Source organism: Acomys minous, assembly GCF_964271855.1.
Source record: "Acomys minous genome assembly, chromosome: 13".
Classification (NCBI taxonomy): Eukaryota; Metazoa; Chordata; class Mammalia; order Rodentia; family Muridae; genus Acomys; species Acomys minous.
Genome location: NC_140495.1, coordinates 74,329,436 through 74,342,974, shown reverse-complemented (window position 1 = coordinate 74,342,974; position 13,539 = coordinate 74,329,436). Strand labels below are relative to the sequence as shown.

The 13,539-nt window shown below is 36.4% G+C and overlaps 1 long non-coding RNA gene across 2 annotated transcripts in view; it reads left to right on the top strand.

Moving 5' to 3' along the window:
* Positions 1 to 546: 546 nt before the first annotated feature.
* LOC311581277 overlaps positions 547 to 13,539 on the top strand; it is a 62,021-nt gene continuing 49,028 nt past the window's right edge. Inside the window, exons 1-3 of one of the 2 annotated variants that reach the window (XR_014773730.1) lie at positions 547 to 672; positions 980 to 1,123; positions 2,634 to 2,760. This is a non-coding gene — a long non-coding RNA (uncharacterized lncRNA). The remainder of the gene's footprint in view (positions 673 to 979; positions 1,124 to 2,633; positions 2,761 to 13,539) is intronic. The other variant, XR_014773729.1, reaches the window with a different exon arrangement.

Genomic DNA, 13,539 nt, shown 5'->3' with positions numbered 1-13,539 from the left:
AGGATGCTGAAGCCAGAGAGGAAGTTGGACATCCTATCTACACACTTGGCCATATTTTCTTTTTTTCTGAATTTTTTCCTATTATTGAAAATACATTTTCCTACATAAATTTCCTGATACAGTTTTACCTATTTCTCTTTCTCCTATCTAGATCCAACCCCTTTCTGTCTCTCATTAAAAAAAAACATAAACAGGCGACATTCTGTTCCAGTGCTGAGCTGTCTTGCTTCCTCTGGCTTGATGTGCTGGGAGCGCTGCTGCTGGGTGCTGTTTAGGGGAGCTCTGGCAAGCTCCTAAGTCTCAACATGGATGCAGTAACCTATGATGATGTGCATGTGAACTTCACTCGGCAAGAGTGGGCTTTGCTGGATCCTTCCCAGAGGAATCTCTACAAAGAGGTGATGCCGGAGACCTACAGGAACCTCACTGCTGCAGCCTATCGTTGGGAAGACCACAATATTGGAGACCAACACTAAAGTTCTAGAAGACAAGGAAGAAGAATTCCAGCCTTTGTTTCTGAGACAGAAAGTTCCAGAAGAGCAACAAGAAGAATGAATGCTTCTTTGCTAAAGAGTGACCAGGGTCTGTTCATATTCAGGGATGTGGCTGTGGACTTCTCACAGGAGGAACTGGAAGGTCTCAACTCTGCTCAGAGGGCATCATTAGACACAGGTGTGATGTCGGAGAATTACAACAATCTACTATTTGTGGGCTGGATCTGACCTAACAGATTTTGGTGGTCTTGAACGAGGAAGGCTACCAATCTGATAGTGATTAGGGAACAATAATATATAAAAGTACATTTCATTGCTAAATGGTTATGTGTCACGTCTCCAAACCTTAATTATGGCCTTTGCCTTTAGATTGTGGACATGAGATCACACAACTGAGTTCTAACTTACTGTGGGTGCTCTTTCTTTAAGATGAAATTCACTACTTTATTATTTATCTATGACATCATGAATCTTTCTGTTCTAAGGAGAATCTTTGGGTGGAGTTACCATGTGCTATCAGTGAAGGAGCATAGATGCTACCTCTGTTGGGACAGCTTCCCTCTCCATTCTCACCTATTTTGTGGACAGTTTTCTGTGAAGGAAGAAAAGATACCAGATCCTCACATAAAGTGAGTTAAAATCTACCAGGGGCTACAAATTATACCATCTACATAATAGTAACCAATTGACAGGCTGGAGTTATATCTTGTATTTCAGAGAAACCAGGGTATTGGATTATTTAAATTGCCATAATTCCACTCATAGTTCCAAATTATCTTCATACTTCCAGCCCCTGATTTCTTAATTGGTTTTTAAAATAAACATGTTATTCTACATTATAATCAGTCTTGACTGTGAAGTATAGTTATCCTCGGGTTATTGGAACAGAGTTATCGCAAGCAGGGTTGCACACAGATGGGAGTTTGTACCTGCAAGTAATGAACCCGGATCTGAATGTCAATGATAACCATCAAATAGAATTGATCCATTAGACGACAATGACTTACTGCTAGCAAATCTTGTGACATTCACATTTCCAGAAGAAGTGAATGAATGATAAAGGCCTAGAGAGAAATTATGAATTCAAATAACCGGTACGTGAGAAGGTTGTCCTGTTGGCATATGTTACTAAGAATTGATATCAATTCTGTTTCTGATATATTGGTACACTGATTCTAGTGTATTCAATTTATGTTTGTATTAAGCAAAAAAAAACTTTATTGATTTTGAACAGTACACTTACATATTAATCTTAGAAAAGTATACACAGAGAAACTGGGCATGTGGTTTTCACACTTTTTCCTTCACTGCATTATAAAAGACATAATGAAAAGTAAAAATTTTCTAATTTAGATATATTTTGTAATATTTGTGCGTAACTACCAATTTCATCATATAAATTTCACACACATACTGAGTCTCATAATACCAAGCATATTCCAACCCTGATCTCTTACCAGGACGTACCAAAAACTTTCAAACCATCAGGATGAAGAATGATCAGTGTCCATGATTCATAGTCACACAAAGAAAGGGATTCCTTAAATGTGTGACCATTACATAGACTCGTCACCTACTGCACTGCTTAGAGTCTGTAGAGCCAGAAAGAGAAGGGAGAAGATTAAATAAGCTCTCTTATCTGCTATAGCCTGTTTGATTGCTGCTTGTCAGAAGCCCTTATAGGTACTGTCACTATTCTGGTCCCAGTTTGGCTGGTAGTGTTATTGACATTGATCATGTTTAATTCTGTTTGATTTATAAGTAAGTGAAAATATCTAAGAACATTGAGCCATATTCATCAGTAGTTTATAGAAATTAATATTTTTCTTATATTTACATTGTTTGAATAATATTTGCATTTGATATGGAACTCATAATATATTATTCTATGACATTTTCTATTTCTTCTACTCAGTAGCATAATTACACTCATTTTTATAATTGACAATCAACACTTGCCTATAAAATAATTTACTCTCCAAGAAGATTTCAGGAATAACTTTTAATAACTAAAACAAGAAAATTGAAGGGAAGATGCTCTTCTATTTTTTTCTTAGTTCTATAAGCACATGGATAAAATGTATTATGTATAGGACTTTGAGGAAATAATCCCACATGATGTCACTTATATTTTTCCAGTATGTATAGATGATGCCATATTGTCTAGTGCACTGTGCAAAGTTCTCCATTGCATTACTCAAAGCTGCTTCTTGTATCCCACTATCTGGCTTCAATCCAGACATCCAACTGTTCTGTTTAAGTTTGTGTAAGTATTGTTCCTCGTTCTTTCTATTTTTATTTAATAAATATACAAGCCCATAGTGAGCAATAGAGAGAATAGGGTGGAACATTTGATTCTAGCAAGGACAGAAGAAAGAAGGAAGAAATGGAGATTGAGCCATGAGGAGAGCTCCAGGAAGCACCAGACGATGCATACTGGAGCAGGAAATGGCAGAAATGGAAGCATTATGTGGAATTTGTTTGGGAGAAAAACAAGCTAGCTTGGAAGTTTAGCATGAATTTATAATTGCCCTGTATCAACTAAAAGCTAATTTAATAAAACTTTAAGAAGTTATAAAAAATAAAATAAGCAGGTTTCTATGGGATAATAATGAAATATTAGTTAAGATAAATGATAAAATAAAAGAAGATGAAACAAAAAATATATTTGTCCAATTGTTATTGGACAAAACAAAACAAAACAAAAAACAGAAGGAAAAGAGCTAGAGAGAAGAAACAAAACACAGAGACCCACTTATTCACACTCGGGAATATCGTAGGAAATTAAAATGGAAGCCTTAGTACACACTCGAAAGACATTCAGGGTAAAAATCAGGAAATATATATTAGAATATATATTACGTATCAATGATATTAATGCATAATATATTGTGTATTAATACATAATGTATTCAGTGCATATTACAATAAACATTTTAAAGATAAAATTAAAACAAGGAAAATCCCTGACATAACATTATGAAACAAGGAATCTCCTAAAGATGCCTTTGAGTTTATTTTTCACTGACCATCTACTGCTGAGAATGTAGCCTACCTTAAAGTATTTTGTTACCCCAGTGAGACTCCTGTGGAAGTAACAAGATTTTCATTTGCAAGCAGTTATCAATTGAAGACTGCATCTGGTACGGTCGCATGTGTTCACGTCTCCTTTCAGCGCCAGGACCCTAAGTGGTGCAGACTTTCCTTTGCGGGGCATGTGAATGATGCCCAGTATCTGTGATTTCACATGTGTTTTCGTAATGTTAAGAGGCTCTTGTTCTTATGTTTTGTTTTTGTTTTCTGTGTCCTCTATCCCTTCTGACTCTTACACTCTTTCTGCCTCTCTTTCTGAGGAGGAGTTTCCTGAGTCTTAAAGGGGAGAAATTGATGGAGACATCCCTTTTAGGAAAGAGTCCTTCAAAGTTTCTCACGTTTGTATATTGTCTGGCTGTGAGTCTTTCAACATGTTCCTATCTGCTGCAGTCCTTGTCTGCAGGCTGAGGAGAAGCTCCCTCCTGCTAGGACATAGGTGAGCTTACTCCCCTGCTGGCAACAACTCACCAGACCCAAATGTGTTAAAAGGCTAGTTCCTTGAAGGGACACTCCCAAAACTCAGATCCTAAACCACACACAAGGTGTCAAACACTGGGTCTTTGTAGAAGACAAGCCCTGGGAGATGTCTTGGTCCAGTGTCCTGCAATTCAGTTACTTTTGGTTTAAAAACCCAGAGATCTGGTGTCGGGGAGCACACTCCCCATTTTTTTCTCCATAGCTCTCTGTATTTGTCCTTTTTTTCTGTCATTAAGCTTAGTGAGTTAAAATCTAGCTCTCTGAAAATCTAACTCTTCAACTCTTAGCTGTCTTTATTTCAACCAAGTTGATTTTCAGAACAGAGCCTTCCTCAGCTAACCTCCAGAAGGCTGAAGAAGACTATGACCAGATTCTGAACCCAGCCTCCCAGAGAAAGGAACTCACACTGCAGGAAAATACTTCCCTGATGATGGCCGAGCAAGACTTTGATCTATGTGTGTAATAGAATATGTTGGGAAGTCATATTATTGCTATGTTTTTTTTTTCATTTCTTTCCTTGTCCTTGTCCTCCTCCTTCTCCTCCTCCTCCTCCATCTTCTTAATATAACAGTGGTATTTTGTTTTAGCCTAGGTACCTGGGCTATCTAGCCTCAGGTTCTTGGTCACCCAAGAAGTGTAGGGTATGCTTACTGTTTCTTGGAGTAGACCTCTAGTCATACCAGACTTTGATTGGCTACTCTCACAAGATTTGTGCTACCATTATAATAGAATATCTTGCAGGAAGGACACCATTTTATATTCAAGGTTTTGTGGTTTAGTTGGGATTTACATTTCTCCTTTGGTAGTGTGCAAATTACCTTCCTGTACCATAGATGATAACACAGAAGGGTCAAAGCTCTATGTAGGCATCAACTCCACTTCTTCATCTTCAAAGAATTGTCTTCAATGATGGGGTTTTACAGTGAAGTTTTGGAGAGTAGCCTATAGTCTTGGCAACAGAGTGGATTGTTTGGTTTTCATGGGACCCTTTGGTCCTACAAGATGTAAATTATATTAATTAGATGTAACCTAATCTCAGTACTGGAAACTTTATTTAGTGACAAATAATGACCACATGGGGCTCTATCAGCATATTCCTTTAATACAGTTTTCTCATCAAACCAAGAGCCAGGCTCAGCTAACCTATTGCCACCAAGTAAAACACTGGGATTGTAGGTGTGCAGGACAATCCAAGCCTTTTTATTAGATGTTGAGGATTTAAAACTAACTTCTCACATTTGTGAAACTGTCTTCTTATCTCCTCTCTGGCCCACCTCATACTGATCCTTCACTCTCCAACAGACAGAACCTAACTGGATCAGCTACCACAGGCTCAGCAGGACCTCCCATGGTCTCCGTAGAGGCTGGGCACCTCTGCAGTGTTTAGAGGAGGAACTAAAAGGCAGCCACAGCTCAGAAGATCTGATCCAGCTGGGATCTTGGCTACAAGGCGGCAGGAAGGACAGGCAGCTGCGACCAACCTACCCAACCAACCAGAGCGCTTGTGTGCTGACCTTGTTCTAGGTCCCAAAACAGCTGATCTGAATTACAGCAGTAAAGTGAAAGGGTCCAGACAGAAACCTACTTCTGCTGACTCAGACCAGAGCGTAAGGTATAGAGCAAAATCTCCAGGAGTGGAAACCAGATCACCTGCCTGTTCCAGGGAAATCCCCACAGGCAAGGGCATGCCACCTATAATTGTTCACCAACTATCCACTCTCAACGACCAGTGAAGGACACCAGAGCTACTTCCCAAAATCAGAGACACCAAAATGACAAGAGGACAGCAAAAGAATGCAAACAAAAACCAAAACAGTTTGGCATCTCCATATTCCAGCAATCCCAATGAAAGCAATCCTGAGAACCCAAACACAATCAAAATACAAGGACCATTTCTTTTTTACCATACATAATTAAATTATTACACATGAGTAAAATAAACTACATACAGCAGGAAGAACCACGAGACGATCAAGGATTATATAAATTACATAAATGGTACATTCATAGTGATTTGGACATTTGTATTTGGCGAACCTTTAGTAAACATCTTTCATGTCTTGTTGAGTCTAAATTTCTGAATGGAGCATCATCTTCAGCCTTCTGGCCCAATATATCTGACAGACATACTTGCTAGGTAGGAACTATTGAGGACTTGCTTACCCTGTCTTGGCAGAATTTGCCCATCGACCCTGCCTGCATCTAAACTTTCCCATTTTTAGGCAGAATTCTGTCTGTGGCAGAAACAGGAACATTTAGCTCAGTGGCTTCTTTGCCACATTTGAAGCCAACTCCATTAGGAGGTTCTTTGATGCTCATCTTCTTCTCTGAGGCAGACTGGGTGTTGCCAGGAGTTAACTTGTCTTGTTTTCAAAGAATCTTTAAAATAATAAAACAATCTTTAAATGCCATATTATTTAGGTCTTTGAGGTTTTTGAAGACCTTATTTAACTATTTTACTTCATATATCTATAGAATCATATCTATCTATTAAACCTAGAATATATATTCTTGTGATAAAATTAGACTAGGCATGATTTGCATCAATATACAAAATTCAATACCATTGAATTAAAAAAAAACTTATTGTGAGTAACAATTAGGGCTTGAGATGAGGACAAATTCAATAATATATCTTTTGTTCTATTCTCCCTCTATACTTCTGTATTCCCTTTACTTTCTTTTCAGCCCCTATCTCTTTACCTGCAAAAGAAAGATAAAGGAAAAGAGAGAAATCCCTGAGTCAAACCTAGTTTCCCCTCTATAAAAGGCCATTTACCTATTTCTAAGACTTCCCAGAGTGTTAACAATTCTAACACTATTCAGATGTCCAGAATGAGACTCAAAGAAGCATTCATCTTTGTGCTTTTATAAAATAAATGATTATATATTTCTAATATACAATAACAAAAACTAACTAGTCACACTTTCTAAAGATTTATTTCTTTTATGTCATACACATGTGTGCCTAAGCACATGCCTATGCACCATGTGAGTGTACAAGTCTTCAGAGGCCAGAGGAGAGCACCAGACATCTTCTACTGGAGTTCCAGGCAGTTGTAAGGTACTATATATGGGTGCTAGGAACTGAACCCAGTTCACCAAGTGTTCATAATTGCCAGCCATCTCTTCATCACCCTAACATTTGCTTTTAAAGGAAGGAAGGAGAGTAATGTAAGAGGGAAATTGGACCAAACCAAAACATAAACCAAGACTCAGGTATAAAAACACTAAATACTGCAATTCTGTGTCTGGCGTCTGCCTTCTGGGTATAAATGCTTGCATTCCGGTCTACTCTAGTGTTCTTTCCATCCCTCCATCTCTGTCTGGTGTCTGCAGTCTGAAGTTTAGACTGTATCCACTTAATTTCTGAAACTTTCTGTGATGAACTTGCCACATTCCCAGCAATGTTAATATCTTTCAATCACCTTATAAGTTAGTTTTACCTTCATAGTTACAAGAAATGTCCTGTCTGGAATTCCTTGCAAAGAAACAGCTTTTCCACATATTGAGTGGTCTCAGTAGCTCTCTGGCACTTTGGTGCAAGCCATAATAATCTTTGATTCATGGCTCCCTTGAAACACAGTGCTAGAGCCCTTTGTGTAACTTTGAAATAGAATCAGGAAACTTCCTTTAGGTTGCATATTTTCTTGATGCCTTTCTTCCTGTAAGGCATCTTAACAATGGAACCTTTGTTTTGGCTCATGATATTAAGGAATATAGTTCATAGTGGAAGATGGAATGATGCTGGGCACCTATATAGCAGTGGAGCTATGCAACAGTGGCTTGGTCACATCTCAGTGGGCAAGGAAGCAGAGAGTGAAGAATGCCAGCATTTTGTTGGCTTTCTCCGTTTACTTACTTTTTATTCATTCCAGGACATTCTCCCACGGATTAGTGTTGCTCACATTCAAGAAGGGGCTTGTTCCTCACTTAATCCTTCAGGAAATGCTCTCACACATGTGCCCAAGCTTATCATGAATGCTTGCCATAGCCTTTAGGAAGGCAGAGGGGGTAAATAGTTTACTTTAGCCTTTTGTCCATGGTTATAATGTATAATCACTGAAAATCCTTCCTGGTAGGAAAATGAAGCAGCTAGTGACATCATGTTAAAAGTTAAGAGCAGAGATAAATAAATACTTTCTGCTTATTTTATTGTGTATAGGCTCGATTTACCTACTTATAAGTTAAGGACCTCCTGCCTGGGGAATGGTACAACCCATAATGGGCTAGGTCATTTCAAACCAATATTAATTAAGCTAATTAATAGAGTCCCCCACAGACATGCACATAAGCCAACTCAATATAAACAGTCCCTCACTGATACTCTCTTCTCGGGTCAAATAGAAAATACATATGAAAATGGCACTTAATACAAGCCAAAAAGAAAATGGAAAATGTTCTTGCAGCACCAGCTCTCTTTAATAGTCAAAGATTTGGCTGTATAGCAAGCTGTTTTGTCTGCTTAAAATTGCAGAAATGCTGATCACAACAACTTTCTCAAAATTCTCTTTGAAAAGATGTGCTTTAATTTTAAGGTTTGTGGTCCATATAGTCTTTGATGGAAATACATGACAATCTCTTTATCATAAATTAAGTACATAAAAATGCATAACAAATTAGCATCGCTGTAATTCACTGTGTGATATAGATATATTCTAACCCATTTAATGTCTATCCCCTTTTATTATTTCTTTTTATTTTAAATTATTTTAAATATTAGAAATGTAACAAAGTAGATAGACACAGAGTTGTTATATTATATAGAGCTCAAGCATATATATTCTATTCATCACGGTTCTTCATATGCTCTTCTGCCTAAGGTTTTAAACACTAACTAGTTCTGATAGCTGATGGCTTGATATATATTATTTTATACTAATATTTCACTGTTTTAAACTGTATATATATATATGGGTAGACTAAGTGTGCTACTATAATTTTCCTCAAAGGTAGACTCCTCCTTACCTTATACTTAATCTATTTTGCTCACATGGTTGATTAAGCCTTAATGAAGGAAGTAATTTGTACTTAATTGAAATAATTCAAAGTACATCTGTTCTCAAGAAAATCTTACTAGAGATGCCGCTTCCCACACAGAACAGTGAATTAAAAATAACAGCCATTGCTTCTTAGAAGTAAAGAAGCTTGATAGTGAGCCTCACAATCCAGAGAGATAAAATAGAAAAGATATTTGAACCTGTACAGCATAGGTAAAAAGACATTGTAATAGACACTTCTGAGTAAACATGTTGACTATGGACTGTCTGATTTAACCAAAAACCTGAAAGTAGTTATTAAAGTCAATAATATTTTTATATAACAAGGCTATATCACATAGACACATTGTTATTATATAAATATTTCTTTGGTTTCTCAATAATTCTAAAATAATATGGCTACAATAGTCAGTATTACAATGTTGATCTTTCTAAAAATCTAGTGAGCAAAAGTAGCAATCTGCTATTAAGAAACTCTTACATAGTAAAAACTACTCTATAAAAACAATCAAAATAATGACCCTACAAAACAGATGTTAATTTCCTACATTACTTAAACTTTTAATTAAATAAAAAAGATACTCTTAAGTAGACAAATTAACATTTCTCTCCCTAAGTGAAATATATTATCATTTCCCACTGAGGTGAGAGAGAGAGAGAGAGAGAGAGGCAGAGACAGAGACACAGAAAGAGAGAGACAAAAAGAGACAGAGACAAGGAAAAACACCAGCATTTTCTATTTTTATAAAGGATCCACCCACATGCCTTGATCACTTCCCAATGTAAACTGTGAACAGTGGCAAAGAGTCCAACATTCATTATAAGTGACTACTATTCAGAACGTAACAGAATTTTATGTTATCCAGCAAAAATTGACTTTGATTTTTAAAGCCCTCAAATAGCAGCTACAACATTTTGGCCATCTCCCAAAGAATTATTTTTACTTGAAAAATAAACTGCATGCTTTCTGATTCAGAATCATCTAGAAATATTTCTAACAATACATGTTATATAATATGTAATATTTAGTTGGATGAACTACCAGATGTAAAATATCTGCATTTGAAATAAGTATGTCACATGATTCATATATCTATAACATTTGAGAAAACATTGACTATAGTAACTATTTTCTTCCTTGCCTACTGGTTGGCCTCTGATTTAAACCCTGTTGGCCATGAGTCTAGCAGCATTACAAGTTATTGCTCTACTTGTAGTTTATCAATCTTGCTCTTACCACTACAATTCTAGGGCTTTATCTTAAAATGTATGCATAAATAGAACTTCTAAAAATTATACTGTGTTAGATAACATATGAGTTCACAATCAGAGTGTCTGATTCTGAGAGTCTGAGCATGAAATATTTATTAAACGCTTCCAGAAAAATGAATGAATAAAAAAATTAAGAATAGCTCTAAGGTCACATTAATCATTTTTATACAGAGAGAGAGAGAGGGAGAGAGAGAGAGAAAGAGAGAGAGAGAGAGAGGGAGGGAGAAGAGAGGAGAGAGAGACACACACACACAGACAGACAGAGACAGAGATAGAAACTACTGATTAAAAATAAAAATGTACATGAAGCATGCTTTTAGTCACCTCATCGTTGAAGCAAAATACAACTTGAAGAGGGAGCCTTCAGCTTTGCAGATTACCTAGAGAAGCTGAAGAGCAGCGTTATTCAACTACTCAATTGTAAATTGGTCTTTAACTATCTTTAACTGAAGATGATAGAGTGTTTGGTAACCATGCCCGTATGCCTTCAGACCCATCTAGACACAAATCCATCAGTAATAGCCATTCCATGGTTTCCAGGATTTGAGCTCTGGATATCAGAGCTGGAGCCAATCCACTTGTGCATACCTTTGGACCTCATATTCAGAATGGTCACAGGAAGTGCAAAGAGAGTGAAAAGAGAGAGACAGGTGGATAGACAATTGATAGATAGATAGATAGATAGATAGATAGATAGATAGATGATAGATAGGTAGGTAGATAGATGATAAACAGAAATACTGATAGATGATAGAGAGCTCTTACACTGCAACATACCTTGCTATGGTAAAGAGACATGGAAGGCTATTGCTGTGTCCCTTACCACTATCACATGCACTTTCTTTGTGCATTAATGATATTCCCTGGCATTTATCAAGACAGAGTTCAGATGATTCTACCACACAGGTGCAGTGTACTTCCTCAAGGCAGTCTCTGCCACTTTCTGCCCTAACAGCTGTAACCGCTACAAAGTCAAGAGTTCAAACTTGAAAGTAGCCTTGGGGAAGAGGTGTTTTTCTACTGAAGACAATTAGTTGAAAAGTGTAGAGGACCACTAAACAGCCTGGAAGTCATTAACATATAGATACGAGACCACAAATGATACTCCTACCTTGTTTAACCATTTCCCTAATTTTATTTGGGGCCGTACAAAGGTATTATCTGTCCCAAATCAAACAAACAAACAAAAAAACTCTAAGAGAATGATACTCCATTTCCCTTAAGGGAGGGGTGGGTAGGTTTTTGGTTGCTTTCTTGGGCTTTAGATTTTTATTTTCATTGAGAGTTGGTTATAAGTTACTATTGGCCTTATCCAGAGAGAAAACAAGACAGGATTCAGGGTTGTCTCTCTTTTCCTTTATCTATCTTTCTTAGGTTCAGAGATAGGAGCTGAAAAGAAAGAAGGGGGTATATAGAATATATAGGGATGATAGGACAAAAAGTAGACTATTGAGTTGACTCCTCAACTTAAGGCTTTAGCCGTGCTCACAAGGTTATTTTTAATTCTTTGGTATAGAAATTTGTATATTGATGCAAAACAAGTTTAATTTTGATACATTGATGTAGAATTCAAATTTAAGATTACTCTTCACATACGATACACATATATATACCAAATAGTTTAGTTTTGCCATTAAGCTTGGTTGTTCAGGGGTTAAGATGTTCTAAAGTCTATATAGATGTCTTAAATTGATAGAGATGAGATATGATAGATATTCGATTACGTTCAGAATTTTAGACTCATGAGATAGGAAAATGTTTTCTTCAAGGTTGGCAAATACACTCAAAACGTTATGAATTTAATATAAATATATTTCCTGTTTGTTCTGTGGTTCTGCCTGCTGTATGTAGTTTATTTTATTATGTGTAATAATATAAATGTATATGTAAAAGAGAGTAATAAAAAGGAAAATATGTGTAGAGGGAACATCTAACCTTCCGAATACTTATGCATCCAGAGAAAACTATAAGTAGCATAACTAAGAAAATATGAATCCACCAAAGGAGCACACTTTTCAAATAATTCACTTAATTAAAATAGAAAGCTATGAACTGTTTAAAAAACAATTATAAGTAATACTATACAGGGCAGACAACCATAAAGAATACACAGAGAAAACTGAGCAAATGAAGAAAACAATACATAAATAAAAGGAAGAGCTCAACAAAGGAGGAAGAAATTACTAAAAAGAAGACAGCAACTCTTTTTTAAAAGAACTTTTGTTTTTTTCTTGAAAAATTTTTCCTTTTTCCATCTACATTTATTTTGTTGAGAACAGACATTTTTTATACAATATATTGAGGTTTATTCTCTGCGACCTCTTCTGAGATCCTCTGCACCTCCCCTCCCCTTCAAATCCACATGCTTTCTGGCTCCTTTTAGAAAACAATAAAGCAAGTTGTTATTGGTCTTATTCACAGAGAAAATAAGGTTGGGCTCAGGGATGGTTCTCTTTTCCTCCAACTTTCTTTCTTAGGTTTGGAGATGGGGATGAAAATAAAGAAGGGGGAATATAGAAACATATAGGGAAGATAGGACAAATAGTAGATTAGTGAATCTACTTCTCAACTTCATGCCTTAATCATTACTCACAAGGTTATGTTTAATGCATTTGTATTAACAGAATTTGGTATACTGATGCAAAATAAGTTTAATATTTGATACAGTGGTGTAGAATTAAAATGTAAGATTATCCTTCACACACATTATATATGCTTCTATTCTAATATGAATTGTACACATACAATTCAACTATAATACAAGCTTTACTTCCAATACTTTGAAAGTGCTGTTGCAGGTTGGTTAAGATAAATAATAAAAGTCGATTGCTAGTTCATCAACTCATGTTCATGTCAATTACTAGTCAATTTTTATCACAAAAATATACATCCTCGGTTTTACAGATAGAAAGGATTCTATAGAAAGATAAGGTAAAATAGTTAAACGAGGTCTTCAAGAACCTCAGAAACCTACAGGATATGGCACTTAAAGATGTTTTTTATTATTTTAAAGATGCTTTGACAATAAGACAGGTTAACTCCTGGCAACACTCAGCCTAACTCAAAGAAGATGATGAACATCAAAGAACCTCCTAATGGAGATGGCTTCAAATGGGGCAAGCCAGCCACTGGACAAGATGTTCTCATTTCTGCCACAGACAGAATTCTGCCTAAAAATGGACAAGCTTGGGTGCAGGCAGAGT